Below are 16,070 nucleotides of genomic sequence, written 5' to 3' on the forward strand. Positions count from 1 at the left end.
TGAGGGTTCCTCAGGGATGAGTCTTTCAGAGCCAAGCTGGGGACTCTGAGACAGGACCTCTCACCTCCTGTCTTCGTTTGTGTTGCCACTGCAGCCAGAGTGGGCCTGCAACAGGGTCCTCTCTGGGTGCCCTGGGTTCATGCCCAGAGTCTCCAGCAGGCAAACATGACCGTTCCATGGAAAAGTTAAGAGAACGGTAACTGGGGGGCCCTGGGTTTCTTCAGGTAGTGACTGAATACCTGGCACAGTCCTTGTTCTGAGGGCAAGTAGACAGGAATGCAGAAAGGAGGGAATTCTCTCAGCTTGTGAACACTCCTACTCTCCACAAAACCCACGAAAACTTCTTAGCAGATGTTCGGTATCTGGATTCACCACATTCCTAGTTTCCTTTCCCCCTTCCTCCCCACGGTGAACAGTTTCTCTGCTCCTCTCTGGGGAAAAGTTCGTAAAGACATGGCTCTTTCAGTAGTTGAGAGAGAGAGCGAGCTGTCTTTGCCTTGTTATCCCTGCTCATTAAATAAACGGCAGTGGGGATGTGAAGGTGGGGAGAGGATAGAAATCCCACAAGTTGATTACTATTACCATGAAGGCTAAATGTCAGCAGAAATGTTTAGGCAAATCAAAGTGAAAAAAAACAGTGGTCTTACTTTGACAAAGCTGAAACTTCCCTTGGATGCTCTACAAGTATAAACAAGGCCATTTCAGCAAGCTTCACACTCGGTAGCACTCATGTCAGCCTGTGTTAGCTCTTGCCCTCATTGTGCCTTCATCCTTCCTGTCATCGTACCTCTCTCCATCCTGCACTGCTCTAGCCTAGCCCCATGGATAGCTGTCCCTCAGTTTGCCTTGAAGTGTCTGCCCAGTGTTCTTCTAGGCAAGACCCATCAGCTGATGCCCCTAAGACCAGACTCTTTTCTCCCACCAATAAAAACTCTTTCCTGCCATCCTGCTGTTTCCCAAGGTGGCAATTAGCCACACACGAATCTATCTGTGGCTGGTACCTATAAGGATTCTCTTGAGTTACTGTGTCACCCCTCGTGTCAGCCAGTGTTCTTAGCTTCCTGCAGCTAAGGATGGCTCTGTGTGATTTAAGCCGCAGGAAGATTTAGTAAAAGGATCCTGGGAAGCTCTAGACTCTGGGAAGGCTGAAGAACAGACTTTAAAATGGGCAGGAACAGGGGATGCTACACAGCAGTGAGGACCGCAGCCCGAATCATGCAGCAAACTAGTTGTGAGGACATGACTGCAGCCTCTCCCTACCTCTGGACACCAGAGTTTGTGCTGCTGCCACTGACAGCTCGCGACAAGGCCCCTGGCACAAGGCTCACCGCCACCGCTGCCCCCTACTGCCAAAACAAGTGCTCGCCCATATTCTGCTATCCCGGGTCACTAGTTCCAGATACATAGTCTGGAGCAACTGGACCTGCTTGGTTGACCTTAGCTCCCGTGCGCCTGCCCTGGCAATAGAAGATGGGCTCTGCTTCCTATAAATAATCATAAGGGGTGAAATTCTCAGAACAGGAGGGGAAGTTAGATCTTGAGAAGACCAAAGAGAAAGACAGATGCGTTCCACACCTTTTAAAGCAGAGTGTACATTTTAGCAGAGGACTTCTTGAAGCAAATTCTTTGCATAAAGAAATGACTCTAATGATGAAAACTCCAGACAGACCCTCCTGCCAGCAAGGGAAATAGTTTGGGATCAGGCAGGCCTTTTGAAGTCCCTCCGGTCACACCATGTCACTCACCACCCTCTCTACCTGTTCTCAGAGGCCAGCCTTGCAGAATGGAGCCCTGAGAAGACATCAGGACAGAGCCCTACCCCTGCCTGTGGCAGGAACTTCAGAAGGCTGTAAACTTTTCTTAGTCTGTTAGTCCATCACTAGGGTCCAAAGGCTATTTTTCCAGATTTCTTTTCTTTCCTTGTGTTAAGAAGAGTGGTAAGGGAGGGTAGGAGTGGGAGGGAAACTCAAGAGGGAGGATATATGTATATATATATATATATATATATATATACACACATACTTATAGCTGATTCACTTTGTTGTACAGCAGAAACAAACACATTTCAAAGCAATTATACACCAGTAATAAAAAGGAAGAAGAGTGGTAAGAGCAGGGGGATTTCTGCCTCCAGTCCTGAGCTGCTTCTCCAGCTAATTCTGTACCTTTGTCCTGCTTTGCCCACCCTTGCCCCACCTGCAGGAGAAGAGTACACTCATGTCCTCTCCGTGGATGCCAGAGGTGGGGATCCACAGAGCCTGTTCCCAGAGTTCCCTGGGGAGACCAGCATGATGTCTGCCTAAAGCCTCCCGCACAGCCAGATGGAGCACCCAGTGATGCTTCCTCAGTGGGTGGCGATGGGAGGCCACCACCAGATGCCACAAGCTGGAATATTCAGACAAGAGAGTATTCAGAATCAAAGATAAATAATGTCAGAATTTGGACTGTTAGTATAACAGGGATTCAGACTTTGAAAATCCAGTCACAAAACAAATTTAAGATTTTTCTAGAAGCCCAAAACAAGTTGTTTGGAGGTCCACTGATTTTTTTCAAGGACCCCAGTTGAAATAAATTGGATAAACACTTGGTTCATACCACTGATCGTCTTTGGTCACTGTTGATACATGCATGGCCCACTTTTATCTCTGTAATATGCCCTATTTCTTCCATTGCTCCCTCCAGAATCATCCTCCACACTTCTCTATCCTGCCTCAGGAGGCAGACCTCAGTGGGCTCCTTTGTCCTTTGGGAGGGCATATCTGATTGTCTTTGGCTGAGAAGGAGCCTTGGTAGATCAGAGAAAAGGAGGCAAGAGTGTTCATTCTCCTGACTCCTTCCTCTGGATTTGTCTCAAACTGGCTGTACTCACAATCAGAGGTCACATTCCTCTCAAGGTGGTCCTTTCCACACAGACCTCTGCCTTGGGGTTCTTGGAGCCACTCACATCATGGGTTCCTCCTTTCTGGGCCTAGGAACAGGGGACAGCTCTGGGATTACCAGCCCTGTGTAATTGCATTATCTCTTGTGGTTTGCCTTTCCCTTCCCACCCCTTTGTAAACAGTCCCTTTATAAATCCTTCTAGAGTTATCCTTGTTTGAATGCAATTCCTACCTTTACCCATCTGGTTCCTTCTGGGACCCTGAGTGTGTTGGTTGTTTATTCAGTAATACTGAGCCTGAGAAATTCTGGTACTCGGGTGTATCAGGGAACCACAGACAGCTAAGAATGCAGTCAGAGGTATAAAGGCAAATCCTCCAGAAATGATTGTACCTCTAATTCATTATGAGTAGACATCGGAAGAGGTTGGACATGAGTAAGATGCCACATCTCATCATATTACAAGTAGTACGTTCAAATGTGGGATTCCCAGGTGGTTCAGGTAAAGAATCCACCTGCCAATGCAGGAGATGCAGGAGATGTGAGTTCAATCCCTGGGTTAGGAAGATCCCCTGGAGGAAGAAATGGCAACCTGCTCCAATATTCTTGCTGGGAAATCCTATGGACAGAGGAACCTGGTGGGCTACAGTCCATGGGGTCGCAAAAAGTAGGACACGACTGAGCACGCATATTCAAATGTAGCCCAAATTGGAGAGAAGATTCCTGCCTTGGACACCTTCTCTAAAACAGTGTGGAGGATATGATGGCATGGGGCCAAAAGAAACAGACAATAGGTAGGGGGAAAGTATTGTAAGGAAAAGAAAAAAATACTCATCACTAACGAGCCTTGTCTTCTACTCCATCTCATCAACAATTACCAAACCTTTGTTTTGTTCTAAGTGCTCTATATGGAATATTTCATTTAATTTGTGAAAACCCTAGGCTATGGGAAGTTTAGAGACACTTTGGACTTCTCTGGTAGCTCAACTGGTAAAGATTCCGCCTGCAGTGCAGGAGACCTGGGTTCGATCCCTGAGTTGGAAAGATCTCCTGGAGGAGGGCATGGTAACCCACTCCAGTATTCTTGCCTGAAGAATCCCATGGACAGAGGAACCTGGCCGGCTACAGTCCATAGGGTTGCAAAGAGTTGGGCATGACTGAGCAACTAAGCAAAGCACAGCACGGAGACATTTAACTGTCAACCTAATAGCAACCACTAGGCAGCTAGTGGTTACTGAATAGCACATGTTTGGTTATAAAATGGCAAACGTGGAAAGGTTCATATGGTACAGAGGTGAGAAAGTCCAGAGTAGTTAAGGTCACCTATCCTTCTGAGGCTGTTCTGAAGGCAGCAGCATGGCTTGGTAAGAGCTCAGAGGTAACTTACAACAAAGGAATCTCTTTCAATTCCTTCCTCTTTCACTCATGCAGCGTCTTCCCACTCAACAATCAAGACAAAAGGCTGATGCAAAAGGATTCTAGTTTTCACCATGATTTTCAAGATTCATGGTGGCTGAGGGGACTGACCAGGGAAACTACCTGTTCCAGGGCAGAGACTGTTTCTGGGATAACCAAGTTTTCAAATGCAGAATCCAACATCTATAGATGCATTTTCTCTGGTAAGAAAGATTAGGTGAACCATCAGTGGACATAGTACTCAGTTAGAGACTTATGAATTCTTAAGGCACTGACCCATTCACTCGGGACATCTGAGAGCTCAGGCAATTCTTGGTCTTAGTGTTAGTTACCAGGATTGGTAGACGAGGGCCAGCTAAATCCCAGGAAAGACTGCAATGCACAGACTCCACATTCCAGATGAAATCTCTGATCAAATTATACTTCTTAGTGCTCCTTAAAAACTGTCTTCAGCGACTGCTCCCAAGATCTGCTTGTGTCTTTCACTCATATCCTAGCCACGGCTATTGTTTCAGTTGTTCCATCTTCATGTGAGTGCAATGACCGTCCTCAGCATCTTTTTGGGTCTTCTTGGTCGTGTGGTCATTCCTCGGGCACTCAGTCTCACACTTTCCCTAACTTCACAACCCTTCATATGGAAAATATGGAAACTAGACTCCAAACTTCAGTGATATGTAACACATCACTGGATGCACTAAGTTTGTAACTAAAAATCCACTCCCCCTTCTTATTTCATGGATGTTGGCTTATAAAGGACAACACAACAATTTTTCATATAAGAACATGCATAGCCGTCTATGGGGTCGCACAGAGTTGGACACGACTGAAGCGACTTAGCAGCAGCAGCAGCAATACTGATACCAGTTGAGTCAGTGCGACAATGATTCATGCTTAATAAGTTTAGACAACAGTATCACACGTGTTTCTGAAACTGAGAGAAGAAGTTTCAAAATCTCTGGAGAAGTGGCATTAGCAGAAGCCAGTTTGAAGATTGTCTTTGCCGCAGAGCTCCAAAAAAACACTACCGGAGAGGTGGGCATAGGGCAGGTACACGGCCAAACCACATTTTCATGGGGATAAAATTGGCTTGAACACTGGAGTGTTCAAGTGCCTCCATAGTGCAACCCTGACGGAGCCTGTGAGGCTCCGAGGGGAAGTGGAGCCACATGAGGCGGGAACGGAGAGTGAGGGGGAGGGTCACGCTTTCTAGAGGGTGGGTGTGTTTCTTTCTTTTCCGGCTACTGTTATCAATGTGGTGAGCACATCCCTTCAGTTGAATGCCCTGGGAGGAAGCCCAGTGCTTCCTGTTGTCTTACCAGTGCAGCAAAATGCAAGTAATAAATTAAAAAAAGGGGGAAAGGCGGGTAGGGGAGTGGGGAGCTCCTCTGGGTCGGTCAGGAATGCCAGCCTCTGGGAGGGAACACAGCTCCCTTTTTCCTTGAGATGTTGCAGTCAGGTCACATCCTCAGCTGCTTCTCAAGTCAATCCAGATCCAGGAAATAATCTCTCTCCAGAAAAAGGACATTTTTGAAAAACAACAGAGTAGACGACAAAGGAAATCTTAAAAGGAAGAATAAGGAAATCTGTACAGAGGGATACTGCCAAAGTAACATACTTCAGTTCAGTTGCTCAGTCTTGTCCAACTCTTTGTGACCCCATGAACCGCCATACGCCAGGCCTCCCTGTCCATCACCAACTCCCGGAGTTCACTCAAACTCATGTCCATTGAGTCAGTGATGCCATCCAACCATCTCATCCTCTGTCGGTCCCTTCTCCTCCTGCCCTCAATCTTTCCCAGCATCAGGGTCTTTTCCAATGAGTCAGTCAGCTCTTCGCATCAGGTGGCCAAAGTATTGGAGTTTCAGCTTCAACATCAGTCCTTCCAATGAACACCCAGGACTGATCTTTAGGATGGACTCGTTGGATCTCCTTGCAGTCCAAGGGACTCTCAAGAGTCTTCTCCAACACCACAGTTCAAAAGCATCAATTCTTTGGCACTCAGCTTTCTTTATAGTCCAACTCTCACATCCATACATGACTACTGGAAAAACCATAGCCTTGACTAGATGGACCTTTGTTGGCAAAGTAATGTCTCTGCTTTTTAATATGCTGTCTAGGTTGGTCATAACTTTCCTTCCAAGGAGTAAGTGTCTTTTAATTTCATGGCTGCAATCACCATCTGCAGTGATTTTGGAGCCCCAAAAAAGAGCATGAGTAATGTACTTACCCTAGCTTAATGCCCTTAAAATCCTTCTATTTGTGAGGCTCTCCCCCGAAGTTCTGCAGGGTTAGAAAGAATCATTTAAATATCAGATTCTGATTTATTTTGCTACTATGAGCTCTTACTGTCTATGAAATACTTGATGAGATTTAGCTGAAATAACATCCTGGTCCCTGGGGTGAAACACACAGGTGGTGCCAACAGGCTGCCATATATTTACATATTTATCTATTTATAGGACCATAATCAGTGCAAATATTTATTTATATCACCACATAACTTACCACTTAATAAAATAGCCTACCCTTGCCTTACTTTTCAGTGGCCAACTTTTGTCTTCTATTCTTCAAAAGGCCAATTTTATCCTCTTTGAAATTTGGTTTGGCATGTACCTTCCCCATGCCTTCTTCTTAGATGATACTTTCGGGAGATCTGTGGAAAAGACTGTTGTCAAACTGCAATCTGTCACCTCTCCTAAGATTTTGAGAATCTGTAAGAAACTTCTCTCAACTTTTCAAGCCAACCCTAACTTTCTTGAACTAGATTTCTTTAACAATAATATCTTCCTCTGTTGCTGTGTTTCACATCAGAGTACATCCTTCCTTCAAAAGAGAGATAACAACAACACAAGCTCCACTTTGATCATAACAGTCAATTAGGAAGGGAAACTCCCTCCAGTTTTCTAACTTTTCCAACAGGCTATGCTTTCTCCCCTTGAAAGAAAAGTAAGGTTTGCATCTCCAACTCCATTTCCTATAGTTCTCTTAACAGGCAAATATGGACTACCTGGCAGGTGGAGACAAAGTCAAGAGGCACAGACATCTTTGTCGCTAGCATCAGCCTAGATTTTCTTTTTTTTTTTTTTGCTACATCCAGCTGCGTTTCTAAAGATACTGTGTTCTTACTTCATTTTTCTTTACCAGAAGTTCCAACAATATTTAAATTATGTTCTTCACCAATTTTTATGGAAGACTATCAGATATTCTTGGGATATGTATCATATCCCACAGAAAAAACTTTACACATGTATTAAGTAACCAACTAGTGCAGTAGGTTTGCAGAAGGAGATGTGCCCAGCTCCGTCAGCTGGCTCCACTGGGAGTGGGGAGCATTGTGACAGGTTGAATTAAGCTTTCTTTTCTTTTTCAGTTTTGAAATAAAAACTGTCATTAATTGCAAAAATGGTTACAAATACTACTAAAGCAGCAGAACAAATACAAGTGTTCATTATGAATAGGAAGATGGTACAAATATAAAAAAGGGAATTTGTAGTTTAAGTGATCATGGTGTATAAGAGATTGAATATAATGTGGTTTGGATAAAAATGGAGACATAATGCAGCATATGAGGCATGACAAATTATTGGGCAAAATCAATTTATTTATTGAAAAGTTTTAAATTTTATATTGGAGTATAGTTGATTTACAGTATTGTGTTAGTTTCAGGTGTGCAACAAAGTGATTCAGCTATATGTATACATATATCTATTCTTTTTTAGATGCTTTTCCCATATAGGTTATTACAGAATATTGAGTAGAGTTCCTTGTGCTCTACAGTAGGCCCTTATTGGTTATCTGCTGTATGTAGTAGTATGCATATGTTAGTCCCCACCTCCTAGTTTATCCCTCCCCCTCTACTTTTCCCCTTCAGTAACCATAAATTTGTTTTCTAAGTCTGTGAGTCTGTTTCTGTTTTGTAAATTAAATTTATTTGTACAATTTTAGATCCATATGATATGTGATATCATATGATATTTGTTTTTGTATGACTTATTTCACTCAGTTTGATCATCTCCACCCATGAGGTTGCAAATGGCATTATTTCACTCTTTCTATGCTGAGTAACATTCCATTGCATATATACACTGCATCTTCTTTATCCATTCATCTGTCAAGGAACATTTAGGTTGTTTCCATGTCTCAGTTATTGTAGACAGTGCCTCGCTGAACATTGGGATGAATGTATCTTTTTTAATTATAGTTTTGTCCAGGTATTTTCCCAGGACAAGGATAGCTGGATCACATGGTAATTCTAGTTTTAGTTTTTTAAGGAATCTCCATACTGTTTTCCACAGAGGCTGTACCAATTTACATTCCCACCAACAGTATAGGACGGTTCCCTTTAATCCACACTCTCTCCAGCATTTATTATTTGTAAACTTTCTGACAATGGCCATTCTGACCAGTAAGAGGTAATACCTTATTGTAGTTTTGAAAATCATCTGTTTAGTGAATCTAGAGAAACTAATTACCCAAGATAAGGCAAAGAGACATAAGTCTTTACTTGAGTTCCAGTTTCACAAGAGCTTTAATGCCATTTGAATATGTATGTGGGGATAAATGAATAAAGAAATTACACATAGGAAAAAAAGAGAGTCCAAAAATGGAAAAAGAATGAGATATCACAATTTTGTAAATATTAAAGGAATAAAAAAAAAGCTTATTACGACAGTAAAAATTCAAAACGTATGAAAGTATAAAGATAGTTAAGTGGAAATGTTATCAATAGAGCAAATTAATTACGGAAGAAAGATTAAAAAAGGAAGAATAAGATATTTGAATTTGTAAAACTAATTGCATTCTGTGATGAAAGAACTGTTAGCATAAAGAATGTATTTACAAAGAAGAAACTGGGGGACTTCTCTGGTGGTCCAGTGGTTAAGACACTATGCTGGGCCTCCCTGATGGCTCAGTGGTAAAGAATCCAGCTCCCAGTGCAAGAGATATGGGTTGGATCCCTGATCCGAGAGGATCCCACATGCCTCAGAACAACATAAGCAACAGAAGCCTGTGGGCCACAACTGCTGAGCCTGGGAGCCACAAATACTGAGTCCACATGCCCTAGGGCCCATGCTCTGCAACAGGAGAAGCCACATTAATGAGAAGCCCTCGCTGCAACTAGAGAGTAGCCCCAACTCGTCCCAACTAGAAAAAAGCCTGAGCAGCGACAAGGATTCAGCATGGCCCCAAATAATTAAATGAATAATTAAAAAAAAAAGACACCATGCTTCCAATATGAATTCAATCCCTGGTTAAGGAGCTGGGGTCCCACATATCCTGCAGCCAAAAAAAAAAGAGTAAAAATAAATAAACAAACTGGGTCAACATATTAAAAAAAATACTATTCAAAAGAAATTGGAATTAACCTCCAATTAAAATAAATAAATTTATATTAAAAAAAAAAGAAATTGGCCCTTACGAAGTCAGTCCCTGCAATATAATCCTGTGTTGTGAAGAGAATGAAAATCTATTTAAAAATGTGCTTTATTTACTTTTGGCTACAGGTAATTTTACTGAAGCTTTCAAGTTGGAGAGGGGTTTCCCCAACTATTGAATTTTCTCTTGGTATTTTAGCTCTCCCTCTTTCCAGAGGCAGAACAGCTTTCCTTGAACGTTTTTAGTTTATTCAGACCATTGGTGAAAACTTTTGGAACAGTTGTAGTTTTTTTTTTTTTTTCCTTTTTGATAGCTCTTAACTTGAGTACTCTCCCCCTTTTGGCATTTAAGATCTCTGACTCATTGGAAAAGACTCTGATGCTGGGAGGGATTGGCGGCAGGAGGAGAAGGGGACGACAGAGGATGAGATGGCTGGATGGCATCACTGACTTGATGGACGTGAGTCTGGGTGAACTCCGGGAGTTGGTGATGGACAGGGAGGCCTGGCGTGCTGCGATTCATGGGGTCACAAAGAGTTGGACACGACTGAGCGACTGAACTGAACTGAACTGAAATAGGTACAATTTGCTTCTCAGGCTTCAAAGGAAGACTATGACTGATGCTTCTTTAATTATGTGAGAAGCTCAGCCTCTGATGGCTGACATTGAATTCTGGTTGTCTGAATTTATCATCTCTTCCCTTCCTGATTTATTTAATATTTTTCTCTCCAGTTTGCACCTACTCGTCCTTCTTCTCCATTTCTTTCATTTTCAGGGGCTTTTCTTGGATGTATTTTTGTGAGTTCATGACCAAATTTTACTTCCTTTGGCGGGCTTAGTTTTCCAATGTGGATTCATTGCCTCACAAATGGAAATCTCTGTGCCCTTGCAAAATGTTGAGCTTACTGTTTATTTTTTGTATTTTGTTCATGGTTCTAATCACTGAATCATTTATGGAGTTATGATCCTGTTGCATGGTAACCAAGATGGTGCATGGCTTGTTTGTTAAGACTTAACTGATGTTTGAACTTTCATGTCCGTGAGGTTTGTTCATTTTCAGAGGACAATTTAAGTTTGAGTTGCTAGCAGAAACTAGTAGGTTCTCATATGACTTGGTTTCAATATTAAAGTCGAGATTCTGCTTAATTTCTGGTCCCAGATGGCAGTGCTCAGCACCTTCTTTGAGGTAACTGAGTAGAGCTTCTTTTGGAGGCTTGTATCAAATGAGGGAGTGTTGCCAGTTGACTGGTCCTGCTCCTTTGAGTCCTCATTGGCTAACAATTTCTATCTTTTATGGGCCATCTGCTTTTTCCCAATCCCAAAATGCTCTTTTCTGCATAGATAATTTAAAAAAAAACTACCATTTGATGATACATCTTTCCACTGTCAGTTCCTGAGCTTTGTTAGGTAGGAGGGTAGGACAGTCTTAGGTTTGGTTATAGCATCTACTCTGAGGTTGCCCAAGGTAGAAGAGCAGCTTTGGAGGAACAAAGAGCCTTAAACTGAGAGGTTATACTTGACTTCTAACTGGATGCTCACACTTAAGGCACACATTTCCCTCTTGGAGTTCACCTTCCCCACCAACAAACTAAGGAGGCTGAACTAGATAATTTCTTCAGTGACTTACAAATCTAGCATTTCATGATTCTCAGGAGCTTTCTGTTCATCATTCTGGGGGAAGTAGGCAGGTATTATCAATATTTATAAATGAAATATTAATTGATAAAATTCTAAAGAATAGGGGAGGGGCCAGCCTTGTTAAGAAACAGAGCAACATGGAGGTGCCTGGTTTGTTGATAGCCCGAAGGTGATAATGGATCACCGTGATCCTGTTGTGCATAACTGTGAGCTTCTAGACTTGTGAGAACACATACATGGATCTTTTTGTCTGTTGTCTGCAAAGGTTTTAGCCAGCTCATATCCATTCTTGAGTCAGTAACTCTCTGAGACTGGTGTATTTCAGATCTACCATTTTCATCAGAGTCCCAGGATGCACCTAAGGGATAGAAGTCAGAAACCTCCCTCTTAATGCCCCTAAAATGGGCTGGAATTCCCCTCTGCTACAAACCAACTGACAGTAACAGAAGGACAGGGCAAGGGGAAGGTTAGAAGTTACTGAGCATGACAAGTGGTGCTTTGCTGGTGAACTGCCCACGGGTTTCTTGGTATCAGTCAACTAGAGCTTAAAAAAAACCAGCTGCATCATCCCAACCCTACATCCTCAAATCTGATGTCCTAATCAGCGAATTACAGCTCAGTGTCTTCCCTATGGTTTCAACATTGTAAACCTTTCAGGTTTGTTAATTTTAAGAACATTTACTCAGTTGCTTGGGGCTTATTTCAAGCCCAAATGCACAGAAACACCTTGTCTTTTGTTCCATGTCCTCCAATGTTCTATGATGAGAGAACAAGCCCACAGCCCTAAGACATTCATTCATTCAGCAAATATTTACTGAACCTCTTCTATACTTGTCCCTGTAAAGTGTCAGTTGTCTCTGACTCTTTGCGACCCCAAAAGACTCTGATGCTAGGAGGGATTGGGGGCAGGAGGAGAAGGGGACGACAGAGGATGAGATGGCTGGATGGCATCACTGACTCAATGGACGTGAGTCTGGGTGAACTCCGGGAGTTGGTGATGGACAGGGAGACCTGGCGTGCTGCGATTCATGGGGTCACAAAGAGTCGGACACGACTGAGCGACTGATCTGATCTGGACTGTAGCCTGCCAGGCTTCTCTGTCCATGGAATTCTCCAGGCAAGAATACTGGAGAGGGTAGTCATTCCCTTCTCCAAGGAAATCTACCTGACCCAGGGATCAAACCTAGGTCTCCAGACAGATTCTTTACCATCTGAGCCACCAGGAAAGCCCCCGGGAATACAGATAAAGCTATTTTTCTTCTTGGTTTCTCTTGCAATTACTTTCCTTCTTTTCCATTTCCCAGACTCTCCACTGTTTCTGACTCGCCTGGAAAGCTGAGTACTGGACTACTCTGATTAAAATAGGGCTGAGGTACTCCGTGCTCCTTTGGGCATTTATGAAAGAGTGTGGCACATGTTTAACAGAAGCTCTTTTCTGTGTCTTCAGTTTTCTTAATTTAATGTGCTCCCGGAAGAGCAGTTTCTGTTCCTGTGTCAACCATGCGTTTGTCACATAGTACAGATCTACAGAGTGGCCCTTTCTATTCTTGATCTCAAAGCTGGGTGATACAGAACATCAATCCATCACAGATCCAGTGACCCAAAAGACACTTCAGGGGACTTCCCTGGTGGTCCTGTGCCTAAGACTCCACACTCCCAATGCAGGAGGCCCAGGTTCCATCCTTGGTCAGGGAACTAGATCCCACATGCCGCAAAAGAGTTCTTATGCCACAACAAAGATCAAAGATCCCACGTGCCACAGCTAAGACCCAGTGAAGCTAATTAATTAATTAATTTGAAAAAACCCACTTCAATTTAGGCTTTGAGCCTCAGAATCTCAGAGAAACTAGAGATCAAGTTAAGTAATATTGGCTTGAGCTCTAGGGCCAGTCAGCTGCTTGTTTACTTTCAAATCCATTCTATTTTTGTTTTTAATTTTTAAAACACCTTTTATATTGTATTGTGGTATAGCCCATTAACAAACAATGTCATAATAGTTACAGGTGAACAGCAAAGGGACTCAGTCATACAAATACATGTATCCATTCTCCCCCAACTTCCTGCCCATCCAGGCTGCCACATAACATTGGGCAGTGGCATTCCATGTGCTGTAAGATAGGTCCTCGTTGTTACACATTTTAAATACAGCAAGGTGTACGTGCCCATCCCAAATTCCCTAACAATCCCTTTCCCCCAAATCTCCCCCCAGCAACCATAAGCTCATTCTCCAAGTCTGTGAGTCTGTTTCTGTTTTGTAAGTAAGTTCATTTGTATCATTTCTTTTTAGATCCCACATATAAGGGATGTCGCATACTATTTCTCCTTCTCTGCCTTACTTCGATCAGTATGACACTCTTTAGGACCATCCATGTTGCTGAAAATGGAATTATTTCATTCTTTTTATCATTCCCTGTTTTGTTCTGTATCTGTCCACACTAATATAAAGAAATAGTTAAATAAGTAAATAAGGGAGAAGAAGAGACAAATGCAGAAATCCAAAGAATGCATGTAGACGATCCCCACTCTAGGAGGTGAAGCTTGCTGCTGCTAAGTCGCTTCAGTCGTGTCTGACTCTGTGCAACCCCATAGACGGCAGCCCACCAGGCCCCGCCGTCCCTGGGATTCTCCAGGCAAGAACACTGGAGTGGGTTGCCATTTCCTCCTCCAATGCATGAAAGTGAAAAGTGAAAGTGAAGTTGCTCAGTCGTGTCTGACTCCCAGCAACCCCATGGACTGCAGCCTACCAGGCTCCTCCGTCCATGGGACCCTCTGGGCAAGAGTACCGGAGTGGGGTGCCATTGCCTTCTCCGAGGAGGTGAGGCTTAGCCTCCTCCCATTACCCTTGCTTTTGGGCATGGGCTGGACTTAGTGACTAGCTTCCAAGGAATTGAGTATGAGGGGGAAAGAGCAGTTTTACAATGGAGAGACCCTGCAGATATTACTTTAACCAGGCAATCAAAGTTAACATCACCAGAGATGTCATGTGACTATTATGCACTCCTGATATGATGTGATGAGATGGGTACATTGCCTCGTGGTATTCTTTTCAAAAACCCATAATCTCACTCTAATCATAAGAAAAAACAAAAAAACAAACCAAACTTAAGGGACTTTCTATGCAATACTTGACCAGTACTCTTCAAATCTGTCATGGTCATGAAAAACAAGGGAAGACTAGGAAACTAATAACTGAACGCAATATAGTATCCTAGGACAGATACTGAAACAAAGGTCGTTAATTAATGAAAAGAAATCTGGTAAAATGTGAATCTGAAGTTTAACAGTAACATACCAATGTTGGTTTCTTATTTTAACAAGGGGAAACAGCTTGGGTGTAAGAGGGTGTGCGTACTTTCTGTACTGTCTCCAAGGAAAACGAATCCACCAGAGGACAAGTGCAAGAGCATTCCTAGCAGTTTTACTCATAATAGCTGAACACTAGCAACAACTTCAGGGGGCTGGATTACCAAAGTGTGACATGTTCAGGAATACCACACAAAAATATGAGTAAATTGCTATTACATGCCACAGTGGACTAATTTCACTGCCCTCTGTTGAGCAGAGAAACTGCATGCTAAAGAGTACATACTGTTTGATTCAATTATATTTGAAACAAGATAGAAACACTATGGCAGCAGAAGTCAGAGTGGTTGTAACTTCTGGGGGATTGGGTATCATCAAGGAAGGGTATAAGAGAAGGAGCCTTCTGGGGTACTGGAGATGTACTATACCGCCTTCTTGGTGGTGTTACCTGGATGCATACATATGTAAATGTCCATTGAACTGTATATGTAAAAAAAAATTTTGGCCATGCCATGTAGTTCCCTGACCAAGGATCAAACCTGTGCCCCCTGTGCTAGAAGTACAGTCTTAGCCACTGAACTACCGGGGAATTCCCTGAATTGTACATTTTAAATTGATGCACTTTGCTACTCTTCCATAAAAGAACAACAGTATCCAATCCAGACAACAATAATGATGCATACAACAGTTAATGAAACTGTGGAGCAAAGCAGTGAATATGGAGACACATGTTGAGGGGGCGGTGTCCTAATTTCTGAGTTGACTCTTCAGGACTTCCTTAGAATCCACAGACATCGCCTTACCAAGAAAGAAAAGTGTAAAAATAGCCACCCTGTAAGGACTAAATACATTTATTTTCTTTTCATTTCTATCTTGTATAATATTTTATGTAATATAAGAAACTATTGCTTCAAACATTGATAGAAATGTATTTTCAAAAAATGAATTGCCAGTGTTGCAACCTAGCTTAAAGGAAAAACTTGCCAAGAGGCTTATTAATTAACACACATGCTCTGCCTGTGAGAAAGTTTAAAACAAACAAACAAAAAAAGGAGCTGTAGGAAACAGGCCTGTGAGTAACAGAAAGGAAGGAAAGATCTTTCCTCCAGTGAGTGGTCAACGTGTGGAGAAGCGATGTAGGCGACAGCCCTTCCTCCCTGTACTTTTCCCTCATGCAAGAAGGAAAGAGATGCAGATATATTTGCTGAGGGCATTTCCTCCAAAGGAGGGTGTGAGTGAAACATAGTGAACCAACCTAAGGCAATCAGGCTGTTTATAATTATGAGGGTCTGTTTGGTAGATAACAGATGAAGTCTGTAGGTCTCCTGAGACCATTGCCGAGACCATGAAAGCAGTCTCGGCCCAAACTTGGCCACACACACATAATGGTTATTATCAGGCAGGCTTAGAAACCCATCTTAAAACTTCTGCTGTGCACTTCACGATGCCCCAGGTCACTGA

This window comes from Bos indicus x Bos taurus, chromosome 1 (genome assembly GCF_003369695.1).
Source record: "Bos indicus x Bos taurus breed Angus x Brahman F1 hybrid chromosome 1, Bos_hybrid_MaternalHap_v2.0, whole genome shotgun sequence".
NCBI classification, from domain to species: Eukaryota; Metazoa; Chordata; class Mammalia; order Artiodactyla; family Bovidae; genus Bos; species Bos indicus x Bos taurus.